At 45.0% G+C, this 16,725-nt stretch overlaps 1 long non-coding RNA gene across 2 annotated transcripts; it reads left to right on the top strand.

Annotated features, from left to right (window-relative positions):
* The first annotated feature begins 3,431 nt into the window (after positions 1-3,431).
* LOC130386189 (uncharacterized) lies at positions 3,432-7,191 on the top strand. Of its 2 annotated transcripts, XR_008896093.1 has the most exons (8): positions 3,432-3,487; positions 3,585-3,621; positions 3,727-3,780; positions 3,884-3,958; positions 4,769-4,830; positions 5,147-5,207; positions 5,450-5,571; positions 5,734-7,191. It is a non-coding gene; the product is annotated as an uncharacterized LOC130386189 (long non-coding RNA). The 2 variants fall into 2 exon arrangements; XR_008896092.1 differs by lacking the exon at positions 5,450-5,571.
* The last annotated feature ends 9,534 nt before the right edge of the window (positions 7,192-16,725 follow it).

Here is a 16,725-nt window from a genome sequence, read left to right as displayed (position 1 = left end):
AGAGGGGGTGGAGGGTGGAGGCAGAGGGGGTGGAGGAGGAGGAAGAGGGGGTGGAGGGTGGAGGCAGAGGGGGTGGAGGGTGGAGGCAGAGGGGGTGGAGGAGGAGGAAGAGGGGGTGGAGGGTGGAGGTAGAGGGGGTGGAGGGTGGAGGCAGAGGGGGTGGAGGAGGAGGAGCGTTGTTGAGGAGAGAAAGAGCAGAGTGGAGCGAAGGTTGAGCAGGGTGGAGGTAGAGGGGGGAGGAGAAGGGTGGGGGGGGGGGGAGGAGCAGGGTGGGGGAGGAGAGGGGGAGAAGAAGTGTGGCGGGGACCAATCGTGTGGAGGGCGAAAAGAGAAGACAACAAGGGGGAGGAGGAGGAGGAGGAGGAGGAGGAGGGTGTGGGGGGGAGGAGGAGGAGGGTGTGGGGGGGGGAGGAGGAGGGTGTGGGGGGGAGGAGGAGGGTGTGGGGGGGGGGAGGAGGAGGGTGAGGGGGGGGGAGGAGTGTTAACGATGGCCACCGACGGGCCTGCAGCCTTCTCCGCTCCCTGACCTCCATGTGAGGAGCCATCAGTCTGGAGGTCCCCCTCCTGACAGCCCTCCAGGGGGACCCAGAGCACAGCTGCCGTGGGTGAACTTCGATTTTTTCCTTTAAATAAACATTCCTCTTTCATTCTTCATGTAATACCTTGTTTATTTCCACTTGTCATCGAGGACAATTAACCTGGATATGAGATTAATCATTTATGTATTAAGTCTGACATTAAATGTGTTTTTTTCGCAGTCATACCTATCACATCGTATTATAGGGCGGACCATGAGGACTACATCAAAGTGGGGTATTAGATTTGTAAGCAGTGCGTTGGGATTCACATTAAGCTCTATTTGATTTAGCTAGATGACACATCTTCTGACCCTTTGGAAATTAAAAGATGATATGTACGGTTTAATAAGATGTAATTTACATAACGTCAGATCACGTGATTAACCCCTCCTATAGCGTCATCTGTGCCCGACAAAATGAGCCTACTGTGACGTAGACACACCGCAGAGAAACCAGGAACGATCATTTTCGTGTCTTCTTCTTCAGCCAATCACAGCGCGTTCCTTCTCATTAGCTCATAATTAAGCGCACCTGTTCATGTGCACCTCGATAATAACGCGCCTCACCCCCCGCTAGGGGTTGGTTTGAGATGGACTGCGAGACAGACTTTACCCGAGACAGACTTGACACGAGAATGACCCGAAAATGACACGAAAATGACCCAAAAATGACCCTTTGCTCATGGTGCTTTCGACGGACAAAGTCAACACCCGGGACACCTCATTCAATTCATGATACCCTGTGACATCTGCCGTGTTGCACCTGGACACTGGCATGGGGTTTCTTATGAATAGGCCTACAACACTCCTCGTAGAGTTAAAGGCCTCCTCCGGAGCCTCTTCATCCAATGACCTCTCTCATCCAAAGGCCTCTTCTCACCACTGCCTGATCAGCAGCACCGTGGCCACCGCCGAGGGAGCGACTCGGGAACCCCGCAGTGAGTCACCCGGTTTTGCTCTCTAACGTGCTGGTTGAAGAGGTGTCGGTGGTTGGGCTTCTGGTGAGCCGTGTTGTTGTTTGTCATTTGCTGTGTGATGATGCACCGCACACATTACACTCTCCCTGTCTCCCGCACACACACACGTGCTTTCGGTGTCCCTGTTCTTTCCCCTCAAACTTTGACATTTATCCTAGTATGATTGGTGATGTTGGATTGTGTCTTGAATGCGGACCGGTGTTGTAACGTTACGTGTGGACTGACTGACCTGACCTCGCCTGTCCACCATTGGTCAGGACTTCTCCATCGCCGAGCTTAAACTACTGGCCATATCAAAGGTTAATTCCAATCGGACCAGTTGGTCGGCATGTCAGGAGCCACTCAAGGCCGAGTGCTTTTCCACTGGCGGACTTCTTTCAGTCTTAACTTCAGTCTAACAGGGCTGTTGGACCGCTTTGATTGAAGGTGCATATTTTCTTCAATTTCATCCAGCAGTTTAATTTGCATGCGGGTCCTATTTCAGTGGTGAGGTGTGAGCCACGTCAGCCAGGAATTATGACAGCCTTTCAAGTGCAAATGGGAACGCACTTTACCGTCTGTGTGTGCTTTGCAGAAACGCATCGGGTAAGTGTAGGTAAGTATCCCAGCCTCAACACAAGGTGTTGAGACACTGTCTGGCTCGGGCGGTTAACATCCCAAGTGTGTTTTCTTGCCAAGACGTCCTTCTGGCACAGTGGATTCTCTTAACATCAAACCAGGAGGCACGAGTCCCTCAGGGTACCAAGAAATCGCACAACTCCACAACTCCAATTTCCCAGAAGCTCCTTCAAAAGCAAAGTGAGGCGCTCATGCTGCTCTCTCTCGCTGGAGCCCAGCTATAGGAAAACGTTTCTCTAGGTTCATCCACTGTTGACTCCTCACTGGACCTCCTGGAAGACTCAGGACTGACTGGATGGATGAGTGTTGGTGTGTTTGGGCTCCATTAGTGTTTGGTACAACGCTGGCATTAAATAATTAAAGGTGTTTCTGTGATGGATTAGAGAAGTTTATGTGCTCATTAACACATGTACTCGCACACACCGCTCGTAACACTCTACCATTTCTGATCTTGGCCTTCCTCTTTCCCTTTTCAATACATTTGAAGCTGCTATCGGCAGCTGCTTGGAGTTTGGCAGCTTCCCAATGCTGCTTGCTGCTGCTTGCTGCTGCTGCTTGCTGCTGCTTGCTGCTGCTGCTTGCTGCTGCTGCTTGGCAGATGCTTGGCAGATGCTTGATAATGGGTGTTCTGCAATGTGGTTTTGTTCTGTGCAATGTGTTCTGTGCAATGTGGTTTTGAGCTGTGCAATGTGGTTTTGATCTGTGCAATGTGGTTTTGTTCTGTGCAATGTGGTTTTGATCTGTGCAATGTGTTCTGTGCAATGTGGTTTTGTTCTGTGCAATGTGTTCTGTGCAATGCTGGTTTTGTTCTGTGCAATGTGTTCTGTGCAATGCTGGTTTTGTTTAGTGCAATGCTGGTTTGACTTGCGTTGGAGGTCCTTGTATGTCCAGTCAGCTGACTGTTGGATTGAATGTAGGATGTATGAAAGGTGTAAAGGGGGCTTTACACCCTAGTTTGGTGCATGCTTTGTCTGAAACCAACTGTGCTGTGAACTGAACCGTTGTAGTAATGAATTCTGGTACATATTCAATGTTTCTATGGAACACTTTGCATCAAATTTGCCTTGGACACAAATTTACATTTTTGAAAGAATTTCTACATATTCATATTTCTAATTTGCGTGATTTACCAACGGACGATTTATCCAAACATCGGCAACAAAGTCTGCAGCAACACAAAGGCAAGTAACCTTTACATCCTTGTTGGTTAATCGTGACCTTGATGGGTTGGTTAATGTATTCACCGTTTACATCTTTGTGTTCAGTCCGGTTTCCCTGACGACCCAGATGTGACGCAGGCCAGTCTTTTGTTATGGTGACTCATTATTTTTATATTTAAGTACATGATGCAACTTTACTATTTAATATGAAGTTAGCTGTACAAGGTGTAATTAGTTTTTCCTTTTGGTTAGTGTGGCGACGGCATAGTAACGGCACAGTACAGTTCAGGTGAGTATTTAAATGGTTTCTTCATCAGTGAATGGCTCTGAACATTAATTGCAATGCTATTTTGACTCTTTAAATCGGTCACTGGTTGCTTGATCGTTGATGCAGTCCTCTGGCCCATCTGGTCCTGATGATGACTACTCGAAGGCCCCCCCAAGAAAGGTATAGCCAACCTCCTAGCGGAGCCGTGGCTCGGAGGCTCATAGCGGAGCTTTGCATACTCGGTATTGTACAGGATTTGATCAAATAAATCTTTGAAATCCAGGCCAGATGCTGGCGAGCTGTAGGTGGACGAAGGCCCCGCAGAGATGAACTCCCCAAGTCCCCCCAATGCTGACGGGTAAGACACCGAAATGCTAATCTTTGTAATCTTTGTAATGACTTTTAGAATGATTCATTCCACTCCAGCAGAACCAGTCAAAGTGCTGCTTACTGGTGTCATTAAATGAGCCCCGCCCCTAACTACAACCAGCTTCAGCCTTTTCTGTCCAGGATGGTTTCACACGAGCTCATGAACTCATTCCAAGCCACATCTTGGTGCTTTTTCATTATGATAATGACAGCAATAACAACGGGGTATTCAAGAAATTCTTGTAAAAAGTTTCAAGATGGTGGGGCGGAACTTTTAGGGAAGTTCTGATCACCCTCGCCTAGTATGTTTTTTTTCAAGCCATGATTCTCTGACTTGTATAGAAAATAACAAGTTTGTATAACTGAACTATTGTCCAAGTGGGCTGAAGACTTGGGTCACACTTTACCATGAGGTTTCTTAATTATTTAACATTAGTTAATGACAGTAATGAGCAATAACCAACAGCACATTAACTGTTAAGGAATGGTCTGGTAATCATTTATTAATTGGGATCTATTTTCCCCCTGTGGTATTGATAAAGCTATCTGGAATTTGTAAACTAAGGTCATGGTGGTGTTTTTTTTGGTTAGGGTTAACCCAAATGCTTTACAATGTGTATTACTGCATAACCTAATGTTACTAAATGTACTCTTATAGTATGACCACTCTTCTACAGAAAACTTGGATCATAGATAAGTTTTACAAATCTTTGACTTTACAATACAGGCTGGGCGCCAAACTCTAAAATGGTGGCTTGTGTAAAACACTAGTCGTTTGATGATCCTTTTCAAACACCAGGAGCGAGCCAGGATCAGTTCATCGACCAGACTCGGATCCGTAGAGGCTTCAACACCCCGACGGTGAGACACTGAACTGCTGCATACAGAAGGGACTTGACTTAAAGGAAGCTTTTAATAAGGCTTATAAATCTGGATAATTGGGACTATTGCAAATATATAAATATGAATACTTTACTCTTGTTTTGCAGCCTCTTGCAAGTGTACGGTTTAAAGTGAGCTATTGCTGCACCCCTTTCACCCCCACATTATATACGTCTTCTGTATGTTTCACACTGCCTGCTTACATCCTGTGTATTGTTCTCCCTAGATTTATTATTTCTGCCTGTTCTCTCTGGGACTCCCGAGGGATCAATAAAGGTGATTTATATTCCTTTAGATGAAGATGGAGAGGGCAGATGGAGGTGCTGGAGACCGGAGACCATGGAGCAGAGAAGATGGTGTGTGTTGTGATATTTATGTCTATCTCTTAAAGGGAGGCTGAATTTATCGTAGACGGCACTTACCGAATCCCTCATCATCATAAAAGGCCTGAAGGAACGTCTTCTCTGGGAACATCTCGATTGACTTGTATACTTTGGTAAAAATCGCGTTTATATGAAGTCCCTCCTAGCCGCTGTTGGACATCTTTGTTTGGTTTGTGTTCTCTGCCCTGTCCGGGTTTTTGTTTTTCGAAACGTAGTCATGCAGTACGTTATGGAGCTGCTCTAATGACCCTGGAACCAGTCCACGGCACCCAGACATTCAGAGCTTGGGATGGGCTCCATAAGTGAACATCCATGCTGGATTTCTTTAGGGAGAACAGTAAGAGAAAATTACAACTTAACTTTTTTTTTTTTTTTTATAATCGGCTTGTGTATAAAATAGTGTGGTTGCCCTTTTGGTTAATGAAATGACTTCTTTATGCTCCAGTACAAATGTTTACCATGTTAAACTAAGCAGACATTTTTCTGCCTCGATCCACAGGAACCTCATCTACCCTGAAGATCCCTGCTCCACCTGCTCCGCCTACACCGCCAACTACCCAATCACTACTCAAAGAGCTTCACCCTCTGTGTGCCTGCTGCACACAACTCTATACCCCCCTCACTTTGTGTATGTTTGGACCAGTCTTATCCTTTGATTGGCCAAGTCTTTCATTTGTCCCAACCAAGAACGTCTCTTTGAGCCCAGTTTATGAACTGGGATTAGCTGGGATTCGTCCAAGTCTCCCTTCCCCAAGGGCTTATGTGTAACCAGATCTATCTGAAGCTAATATTATCTGAAGCAATTCCACACTTGTTGCTTCATAGATTTACTGTGTGGGTTTGTGTGTTGGGCTTTTGCCAGAATTCCATGGAAATGTGCAAACTATAAACAGGTTGCTTGCATTGCAACTCTCTGTCATTTTATTACGTTATGGAGCTGTGTTGTGACGTTCTTAGCAGGGATGAGCGGTTCACTTTTGGCGCGATACTGAATATTATTGGCAGATCAGTGGGAATTGAGTTATGGTTGAAAGAGTAAAGTTCAGCCACCGTGTGATCGATAAAGCCAAACAGGATTGCGTGCAGAAAGTGGGTAGGCTTCCTTTTATCAAGAAAAGATCTCCCACTCATTCCCTCCCAGTACCGCCTTCTGTGTCCTCAGTTTCATAAACAGCTGTTCGCTAGGCTACTTGATGCGCAGTGACATTTGCAGTGCTGTTTTAATAAGTAAACATCTGTCGGATACGCGTTATCGATTGGAGATTGTCCCACTGTGTTGGTGTGTATTTTTTTTTCAGGGCTAACTATAGTCAGTGTTTTGCTTTGAATGTATAGCCTACGACCCGATGAAACGAGTTAAACAGCCTACTTGAATTTAGGGACATATAATTGAATACATTTGATATAGCCTGGCAAAAATGTCTTGGTAGTTGGCAAACAATTGACGGTCAATAAACTGAACAGTCTGAATCCTTTGTCCTCTTTACTTTTTACAAGTTAAAGAATTATTTGACCACTTATTGTATCTTTATCGGTCACAGCTAACAGATGGTTATGCTATCGGCCGTTGTGCAGTTTAAATGTTGAAAGACCTGTAAACTATTAACTGCTTTCACAAGAAGGAACTCAAGATTATGATGCATTAAATCAAATGAAGCTAATTACTTTAACTTATCTTTTAGACGTTGCTGTGACAAACTTTATGGAACAGACCATGTGCAAATCTATTCCAACATGTTTGTTTGGAACTACTGACTGTTTATTTTTCTGCAATGCATACTTTCCTTATCTGAAGGGAAACAGTGAGAATGCAAATTATGTTGTGCTTTCTTGCTGGTTCAGAAGCGAGGCATGTACCAAAGAAGCTTTAATCTGTTTCACTTCATGACTTGGCATTTAGCCAAATAACTGTCAAACATTGTGATTGTTTCACTTGTAAATTGCTAAATAAAACTTATTGAACTAACTTTGTCAAGTTACCTTACTGAACTTGTAGGCTTGAGAGGTTAAACTGCATTTTGATAATCCAAGCAGAACCGACCTATTCCTTTAGTTATCACAGATTATATTCATGTCAGTTATTACTAAATTTAAGGTTTCATGTTTAATTAATCTGCAGCGGTCTCACCAGAGGCAGCAGGTTTAATAGACTGATGTTAATGTCGTCCGTACGGTCAAAACCGGACCCTACGGGTCACCCGAGGTGTAGATCTGATCTCCAGGAGCACATTGTTCATGTGCACCAACAAAGGCCATCACGTGCACACTTTTGTGTCCTTAATTGTGACTGAACCCAGTTTGTTGGTTCTGAACCAGTCCAACCAAACAGCCGTCAACTGGTGACTTCTGCGATGGAGGCAAAACATTTCTGGGCTGCACTAAACCTCTCATCCCAACCAATTACAGAAACTATAGGCTTGCTATATTAAGTGTTGCCAAGAGCAGCAGCTTCGGTGAAGGGGACCTGAAAGTGGAGGATTAGGAAGATATTTCAGAGATTATCCTGAGTAGGGCTGTGTGTGCAGGTTTTACCAATGCTGTTCTGCAGGGAGAATTGGGTTTGTGTCTGTGGTGAGAATCTGTCCAACTTGTCGGTCCGAGGGTCCGATCGCGTCAACCCACCCCCCCACCCCGGCGGTTAATTGGGGCTGTATTCCACCTCGAGTTGTTGTGAGTCTGCTTGTTTCAAGTCTAATTGTGGCTGTATGCAAATCGATCCCTGACTGACAACGAAGAACACCCTGACACATTTCCTGGCAATTAAAAAGTATCAGCTTGTTCCCACAAATTGGCCTATTTACATAGTGTGCAATGAATTATGGAAACGTGAAGCCATGCAGACAAAGATGTTGCAGATTCATTCTGACACTTTAACCGGACTCTAAGGGTGGTCCATCCCAGCAGTGTCAGAATAATTACACTTTTTATTAAGGAGACGTATACCCACCAAGAAGTCCATCTAAAGGTCAAGTCCTGCCTTTGACAGCTTTTCTTTAGTGAAATTGCCGTACTTCAAAGATGGTACTTCACGAGTCCTGGTCCCAAATCATGACCTTCTATTCTTATTTCCTTTTATATTTAGCTTAATCACTCAGCAGAAAAACCCCTTTGAGTAAAATAATGGCTGAATAAAATCAACATGATTTTCTTGAACGAGTGCAGTTGAGCCGTTGCCTTGAAATGTAATCTAGTAGAAAGAACAACTCAGAACGCAAGTGGCTCGGTACTGCACAGAAGTAGCAGTACTTGACCGGCACTCCTCTCCCACACCCCACCGCCCGCAAAGTGTTAAATTGTCCTGACACCTAGCTCATTTAATAAGAACCACTCGACTTCTCCTCTCGCTCGGCCCTTTTCTGTTCCAGAGGTGTGGTGACCGTGATGGACACTCAGGGTTCCCGCTGAACGAGTCAACAGTTTCACCGCCCGTCCACCAAATGGCACCCCCGGTCGGTGGAGAGCGACCCCCGCCGCCCGCAAACATGTATCTGTGCGGCCCGGCGCTAAGTGTGTTATCCCAGCAATTACAGGGGAAGCGGCCGGGTGCGGATATTGCAGCTGGAGGGGAAAGGCAACAGAGTTCAGTTTGAGCGGCTGATAATGCCAAAGTTATTTAACCAGCCGTGTGTAGCATTATTTTCTGTAACTGTATTTTGTACCTGCGGGCGGTAGCCAAACAACTTGGAGGACTGGCTGTTTATATCATTGCATTTTAACGATTCGATTGCACAGGTTTCTTGAGATGAGTTATCTGCTGTATCTGGCTTGGTTTGAACACGCTGACCGTGGTAGGTAAATGTACTGCATTTATACAGCGCTTTTGTAACCGGTGCTTTACCATACTGCCTCACAGTCACCCGTTCATACGCACATTCACACAACGACTGCAGAGTCAACCATGCATGGCCACAGCCAGCTGGTCAGGAGCAGTCAGGGTGAGGTGTCTTGCTCAGGGACACCTCGACACTCCGCTAGGAGGAGCCGGGGATCAAACTAGCAACCTTCAGGTTACCAGCCAACTCGCCCTACCTCCTGAGCCACATGCCGCCCCATCGGGATGCGTCTGGGCAGACTCGGAGGTCAGATGGTGTTTACTCATCTCCACGACCCGATGGGTTGATGGACCTGCCTGATGAGAACATGCGACAATTACCTATTGATTCGTTCTTTTTTTATTTATTTTTTATTTTTTTAACCTTTATTTAACCAGGAAACCAGGTTCTGATGATGATGAACCCAGTCTTTCATTCCTCCAACATGCAGTTTGTTCTTCTCATTCGCTGATTCTTTGACCAGAACTTAAATTTCATCGTTTGTGTTGAATTGATGTGATTTATCGATGAAGTGGGCGCTAATGAATTGTTTGTTAGCTGGCAATTTGAACAAATCGCATGTCATTTATTTTTGGTAAATCGAAGAACCCCCCCCGGAGAGTAAAACCCAGAACATATCGCTGTATCAAATAATGACAATTATCTGGCAGTTAGAGAGGTCGGCCCACTTTGTGGTAACCAGACTATTGGACTCATTTGTTTGGGCTCACTGTAGCTTAGATTCCTCTAATGTTTTGCTGTTTTCTGCACTAATCCATTATGCCTCAGAGCCAGTCAATACTTTAGACCCGTGCTGTAGGTATCAGGTATATAGCGTACACCTCCTTTGTTGAACCAACAGTTCCCTGACTGGAGCCCCCACCTGGGAATGCAGCACTACATCAATCCATACCGATAGTCAAATGCCATACCAAGTGGAAGTGTCTGCCTAGGTGCATGATGGGTAGCTCAGTCTACCACTCAACACCCCCCCCCCCCCCCCCCCCTCGACGTTATGTAACTACAGGGTTTGATTATGTCATCGCTCGTCATGGATAATCAACTTGGCACCTGGTGGTTAAATAGGTGGCCTTTAAACCAATTCTAAGGATCACTTCATATGTTACAGGAGACGGTTTAAATTATTTTGCCACGGTTGGTAGTTTCACTCAATACTCGGTTTATCTGTGTGGGGGAGGCCAGATCTCTGGTTCTACTTTTTATGTGGCAAGACTTTAACTTTGACTCATCGATCGGATCCCCTTCAGTGACCCTTACATCTCAGTCCCAGTCATCACCAGTAGTTTGGAGAACCAGTGGGCAGCACCATGTGATGTACTGGGAGAGCTGAGGAAGGGATGCAGGATCAACATTCAACCTTCAGAGGGTTGATATTCATTCACGACTGTTTAGGCTGCAAAGAATGAGGCTTCCTCATGTTATCTTTTCTGGCCTATCGTTGTCTTCTCAGTGTAGAGTAAATGGTAAATAATGAGTTATTGTACCTGGAAATAACACTACAAATGTAGAAACATCATATCCCAGAAATAAATTCATAAATGTATTTGTATATGAATGCAAATGTAAAACGAGATTATTTTTTGATAACTCTGTTTGGCTCTACGTCCATGAGGCTTGACCCTGCATCAGGCCATGAGAAATAGGTAGACAAGAGGGATTTAGCTACACCAGAGCTATTCTTGGCTTCATTGATTAAATAGTGTTGCCTGTTATTGTGAAGGGATGTGAGGACTCTATTGCACGGTCTGGCCTCTAGAGGGCAGTGTAGCTTCATTTTCTAAAGGGATATTGATGTATTTAAGTGGTTTCGTTTTGCCCCTGTTCGTTGATGCACCTATTAATAGTGATAACGCCACCCTACATATTGTGTTTCAAATCCCTACCTATTTTATTGTTGAAATCTCAATTGCTTGTCTAATCCCTATATTAAAATAAAGGGAGTAGAAGGATGATGGGTTTGAAGATTGAATAACCTTAAGGTATTTAATGTTAAATCACAACCTGGTAATCTGCTAAACACAGATTGGAATGGGCTGTTTGCTAGAGGCAGGGTATTAATCATGTTGTCAGTTTTAATAATCTTAATGAGACGTGCGTGTCGATTTGTAGTTATTAGTCATAGATGTTTTTACTTGAGACATGCTTCGTGTTTGCAAATGTTGTTTTTTCCCGCGAGACACTGTCGCACAACACTGTACACTGCAAAGTGCTTCTTCCTACCTTTCTAAACTTAAACTCATCACTGAGTTACATCATCTAACTATTTTCAATTAGCTAAATGCTGTCAGTGTCAAAACATGGCAATATGGATTAGTATCAAAATATACTAATGTTCTACGCCTTAGGTAAAAAGCCAGTCGCATGAATAAATAACCACCCTTTGCAAATTAAATTGCAAATTAATCTTTCCCAAAAGTGACACATTTTCTCGTGGCTTAATTCCGAATGCATGTGCATGCGGCAACGCATGCGTGGGCACCCTCATGCATGTGTACGCTCATGCATGTTAGTGCTCATGCATGTGCAGACTCATGCACATGCAGACTCATGCACATGTGCACACGGCCAAATACGTGCATGTGCAGGCATCCATGCACATTGACATGCACACACTTGCTCACACCTGCAGGCACACGCACACACCTGCAGGCACACGCGCACACACTTGCACACGTTCACATGCACGTGCGCACATTCACGTGCACACACACTTCGGAGATATCCTCCTTCTTGTGATCAGTAATAAATATGCAGAGGCATGCAGGGAGCGTGCAGGGCTGCCTGCGTTAGAGTGGCGGAGTGGGGGAGCTCCGGGGGATATTACTGATAGCATATGTGTAATCATAGGTGTAACCGGATGCGTGTGATGCTGCCAGGAAACGTTGGGCTGGGGTTTAGTCATCTGCAGATGTGTGTGGCGCTAGCTCCAGGTCTGCTCCTCAGCGTGCAGACGATGAGCCAGCGCGCGGCACTACGGCTGTGGGCGACCGCGTTAACCTGACATTATGGTTCTGAGAGGCTGTTGTGTTGCGGCCGACGGGATAGCGAGGCATGTATCTTTTGTTTTGACGAGAAGCCCCTTTACCTCAAATATCTTTGGTGGATCGTTTTGGTGTTTGGTCGTTTCTTTAAGCATGTAGTTATGGTTTTATCTTACAGCTTTGCCTGTCGGTTCAGGCAAATTAGACGCAGGCAATCAACCAGCCCGGCACTTGGAACATTAATTAATGATTTGTATTAATAGTGAAGAGACCAACATCACTTCACTATCAGGACATGGTAACAAGGCCGGGGCCTTCCCCTGGCGCGGCCCCCCTGTCATACCAGAACATGCATACTCATCCATGATGCAGGGGCCACCTGAGGCCGCCCAGACCTCCGGCTTCACTTCAGCACGTTATGCAAACTTAAATGTGCACTTACAGATGTGTGATGGATGGGTCGCCCACCAGCCCCCCGGGGGGGGCGGACCGACCGGTACGTACAGCGATGGCTTAGAACCGCCCAGGCAGGGTCTCCCACAGCTGTCTCTGTGAACCACAGGCCCTCCCTTAAGTGTGCGTCCCTTCATGCAAGTCTATGCATTCGATTTGACATCAAATGTGGGCGAATATTAGCTAAAAGGCTACCGTTATCTAAAAGGCTACTGTTGGCTAAAAGGTTACTGTTGACTAAAAGGAAAAATTTAGCTAAAAGGCTACTGTTGGCTAGAAGGCTACATTTAGCTAAAATGCTGCCGTTAGCTTAAAGGCAGAATTAGATTCATGGATGCATCTCAATGCAGAGTGGCCCCAAGAATCGAAATGCTCCCTACGATAAGCCAAATTTATTATAATATAGGCTTGTATAATTATGCTTCTAATACTGACCAATGACTGACATGCCTCAAGCCGTCATTAACTGTCAACCAATAAAAATAAATGTGTTTCTAAAAAGGCAATAAACACTACTGGTACGTGTATTTAAGAAAAGTACGCCAACCCCCCAAAAAATCCCCTGATTAATAAGATTCCTAGGAGGGGCGCAGACCCCGAAGGGACAGGTCAGCTGACCAGCAGCGACCAATGGGATTGCAGCTGGTCACATGACTGCGTTGCAGACAAGCTTGTGCTTCAAGATGGCGATGAGTGTAGACTGTAGACGGATGTAGATCCCGTGGTTCTAATGGAGGCAGTAGGTGGAGGTTCTTGTCCTTATGCGTCAGGCATTATTAAAGTCTTTGTCTTTTAGGATGAAATCGAGACGAGAACTCTTTGTCTATGACTCCTTTTCTCACCGTTTGAAATCAACCATGGAGAAAGATACTTGTGCTGTGTTCCAATATCCGTACTATCCGTACTTACTAGCCTAAGTTTGAGTACGTAGGGCGTTCCGATTCAGATCGGGCGAAAATAAGTGTACTGAAAGGACAGGGGTGCTGTCAAATCGCAAAGTGTGTGGCGAATGGCGATGTACACTTTTCGTACTCAACGGCAGCCATCTTAGCTACGTAGCGGAACAGGGCGGAGCCAGGCTGAGCCAAAATCAGCACATTTTCCACATAGCCTGCAATAAGTCATTTTGTAGTTTTTATAGCTTTTTATAGCTGCTAGGCTTAAAGAGTTCACAGTTCAAAGCGGGATGTTTATTGCGGGGGAGGAGCCGCGGCGGCAGTCGTGATCGTAATTTCCGGAGTACTCGATTTGGAACAACACTGACATCTGAAAATTAGCGCACTTATTGACTGCGGATAGTGTACTTTGTTTAAGTGTACTCATGGAAGTATGGATATCGGAACACAGCATTTGTTGTATGGTTGGAGCTTTTTCTAAACGTCTGTTCTGAAATGGGCCCTACCAAACCGATGAGCTGAGGAAAGTTCAAGTTCACAGGGCTCATGTCATGCCACCAGGTGGGACATGAGCCCTTTCAAGTTCTTTTATTAGTCAAATTGACAGCATAACAGGCAAAGCAGTCATAGCTGGCAATTGAATTGTTGTATTCCATGCTCTCCTTAAAAATGCAGAAAAATAAAAAAATAAAGTGTAAGAAGATAAGAGTCACTAAGTACAGCGCAGCTTACACTGTATGTCAGCCATCTCCTGCAAGCCCGTATGAATATCAGGGGACATCTAGTGGTCTCGTTGGATCCTCTGACCCGGACCAGCTGGCAGGCATGTCCATGAACCGGTCGGATGTAGAAAGAAATATCATTTTCAAAAGCGCAGTTTCCCACTTCAAAATATTTTTTAACACGATTACTGTTTTATAGCATATTCACTCACAATGTGTCCCGTTAGGTTTGACGTACTGTAACTTTAAATGGTTTCCTGCATACCATCCTATCCGGGAGTGAAAGTAGTTGGAGAAGGTGGGGCCGCAATAAGCAGCCGGGAGGAATCCGGACATTTTTATGCGCTGACAATAAGGCTGAGTGATGACACGTCGCTGATGAGATTAAAATTCAAACTCTACTTAGCAGTCTATATTTCAAACCGCTTGCTTCCGGAACATATTTTGTTCGTTTAGAGCCGTTAAAGATTTGAACGCAAAGTATCACAGACAGCCCGAGACAACTTGTAAATCTCTGAGCGTGAACACGCCACAATCGCTGAAATATGGCACGCCTACCCCTCGTACACGCGCACACACGCACACACACACACACACACACACACCTAGACCTCCTCTCCAAGTACACTCTACACACCTAGACCAAGACATTCGCAGACAAGCATGCACACGCATTCACATGAACATGCACGCACTAAAGCTGTTGCACGTATGCACATAACACACATGCACTTTCTCAACCGCACGCACGGTTGAGAAACCGGGCTAATTTTGCCAGGTAAGCCAAAAAACAGTTTTTTTATGAAAAAACTGAGCTTGTAGATGAAAAAATGTCAGACTGGGATGGTGCATTGATTTGTTTGACACTCTTGAACCAGTCACATTCAAAATAATAAACAGGCTCTAATCTGTAAAGATCTGTGACCCCTAATAAATTTCCAATGTTTATTTAGATTTCGCCTAAATTATTATTTTCAATTTCAATGTTCTGATGAGTTACGTTTCCAGAGGGTTATAGATCCATACCAACAGCTGAACCTTCTCCAGTCCAGCGTCTGGTCATGTCGGTCTGAAGCCTGAGTGAGGCCCTGCAGCATTATTCAACTCAGAAGATTAGAACTTGGTTTCTTAGCCAGCAGGGGATCAGCGCCGCGATTCATCTACGTCATCGATGACGCAGTTTGTCGATTCACTTTGTCATTTTTTTTATGCGTTACTAAACTGCTGGATATCAGCGGGACTGCTGCGTTCTCGTCAGCCGCTTGGCTCGAACTGGCATCGCCCCCGGAAGTCTGAGATGAAAGTTCATCAACTCTTCTTATTTATGAATAAAGGCTTATCACATTTCATGATGTTGTATTATATTTATTAATAAACGCTTGTAACATTGCATCATCTTAAATGACATGTATCAGTAAAGGCTAATCACATTTCATCATACTACATTTTTGTTGATAAAGGATATTAACATCTCATAACACTAAATATGTGTTGTTAAAGTATAATCACATTCATAATACAAAATATTTGTTAAAGGATAATCACATTTCATAAAGGGTTTGGTATGCTTTCCCACAGACGCTTGATAGAACGCACTTTTCCACACACACGTGCACAAACGCACTTTACCACACACAGACACACGTACGCACACTCCCAGTCTCTCATTGTCGCGGCCCCCCTGCCCCCCTGCCCCCCTTCCCCCCCAGCGGCCCCTGCACCATGGCAACTAAGTGCAGCCTCCTCCGGCGAGACAGAACATGTAGCCATGAAGACGAGGCTCTCTGGTAATGGGTTCACGTTCTCCAGGTGACCTAATGTGTGGAATCCAAAGCAGAGGTGAGAGCCGCCGCTGAATCAATACGCACCACTTACCCTGATTGGCCGCTTTCGTTTTTTTTCCATTTCTTTTGAGGGGCCGGCCCGCCCCCATGCAGGTGGGGACAGGCCGGTGCGGGTCATCAGGTCCTGTCCGCCGGTCCGAGACCAGCCGAGCTCCCTCTGGGCGGTCATATCTCAGCTATTATCTGGTTCACACAGCAGGCGTGTTTCATTCAAATGCTCTTGGTTGCAAAGTCACTTTTTTTAATGATATATATTTATTGATTTTTTTCTAACCTTAATGTCACTTCTTAAGGTTTCATTAAGAAGTGGCATTTTTAGCACACCTAGAAAAATACACGTTTAACCCGAGTAGATCAGCGTTTTATCTACCGTTGGTAATCATATTAAGTATGAGTGAAATCAGTTCAGAGATATAATCATCTGTTTGTACAGCCCAAGTGTCACGTGTTTACCAGAGCAAGTGAAGCGGGTTTCGGTGATGTCTGTCTGTCTGGGACCAGGGTGGACACTCGTACTGAGACATTACTGCACATTGGAATAGAAATGTGCGATTTCTAGCAAAAATACGTGTTGCCTTAGTGTGCCCAATTTCCTGTGATCATGCCACCATGCAAACGACAGCAAGCCTCGCAAGATCTAAGTCCCCAGGCCACTTTGAAGCCGACTTCTGATTGATTGAATGTTGGCTCATTTGCATATATTCATTTTTTCACATAACTCAGCCTTTTTTAAATAAATGAAAAAAATAAATCTAATTTCTC

Source organism: Gadus chalcogrammus, chromosome 7, assembly GCF_026213295.1.
Source record: "Gadus chalcogrammus isolate NIFS_2021 chromosome 7, NIFS_Gcha_1.0, whole genome shotgun sequence".
Classification (NCBI taxonomy): Eukaryota; Metazoa; Chordata; class Actinopteri; order Gadiformes; family Gadidae; genus Gadus; species Gadus chalcogrammus.
This window is presented reverse-complemented; position numbering and strand designations above follow the sequence as displayed.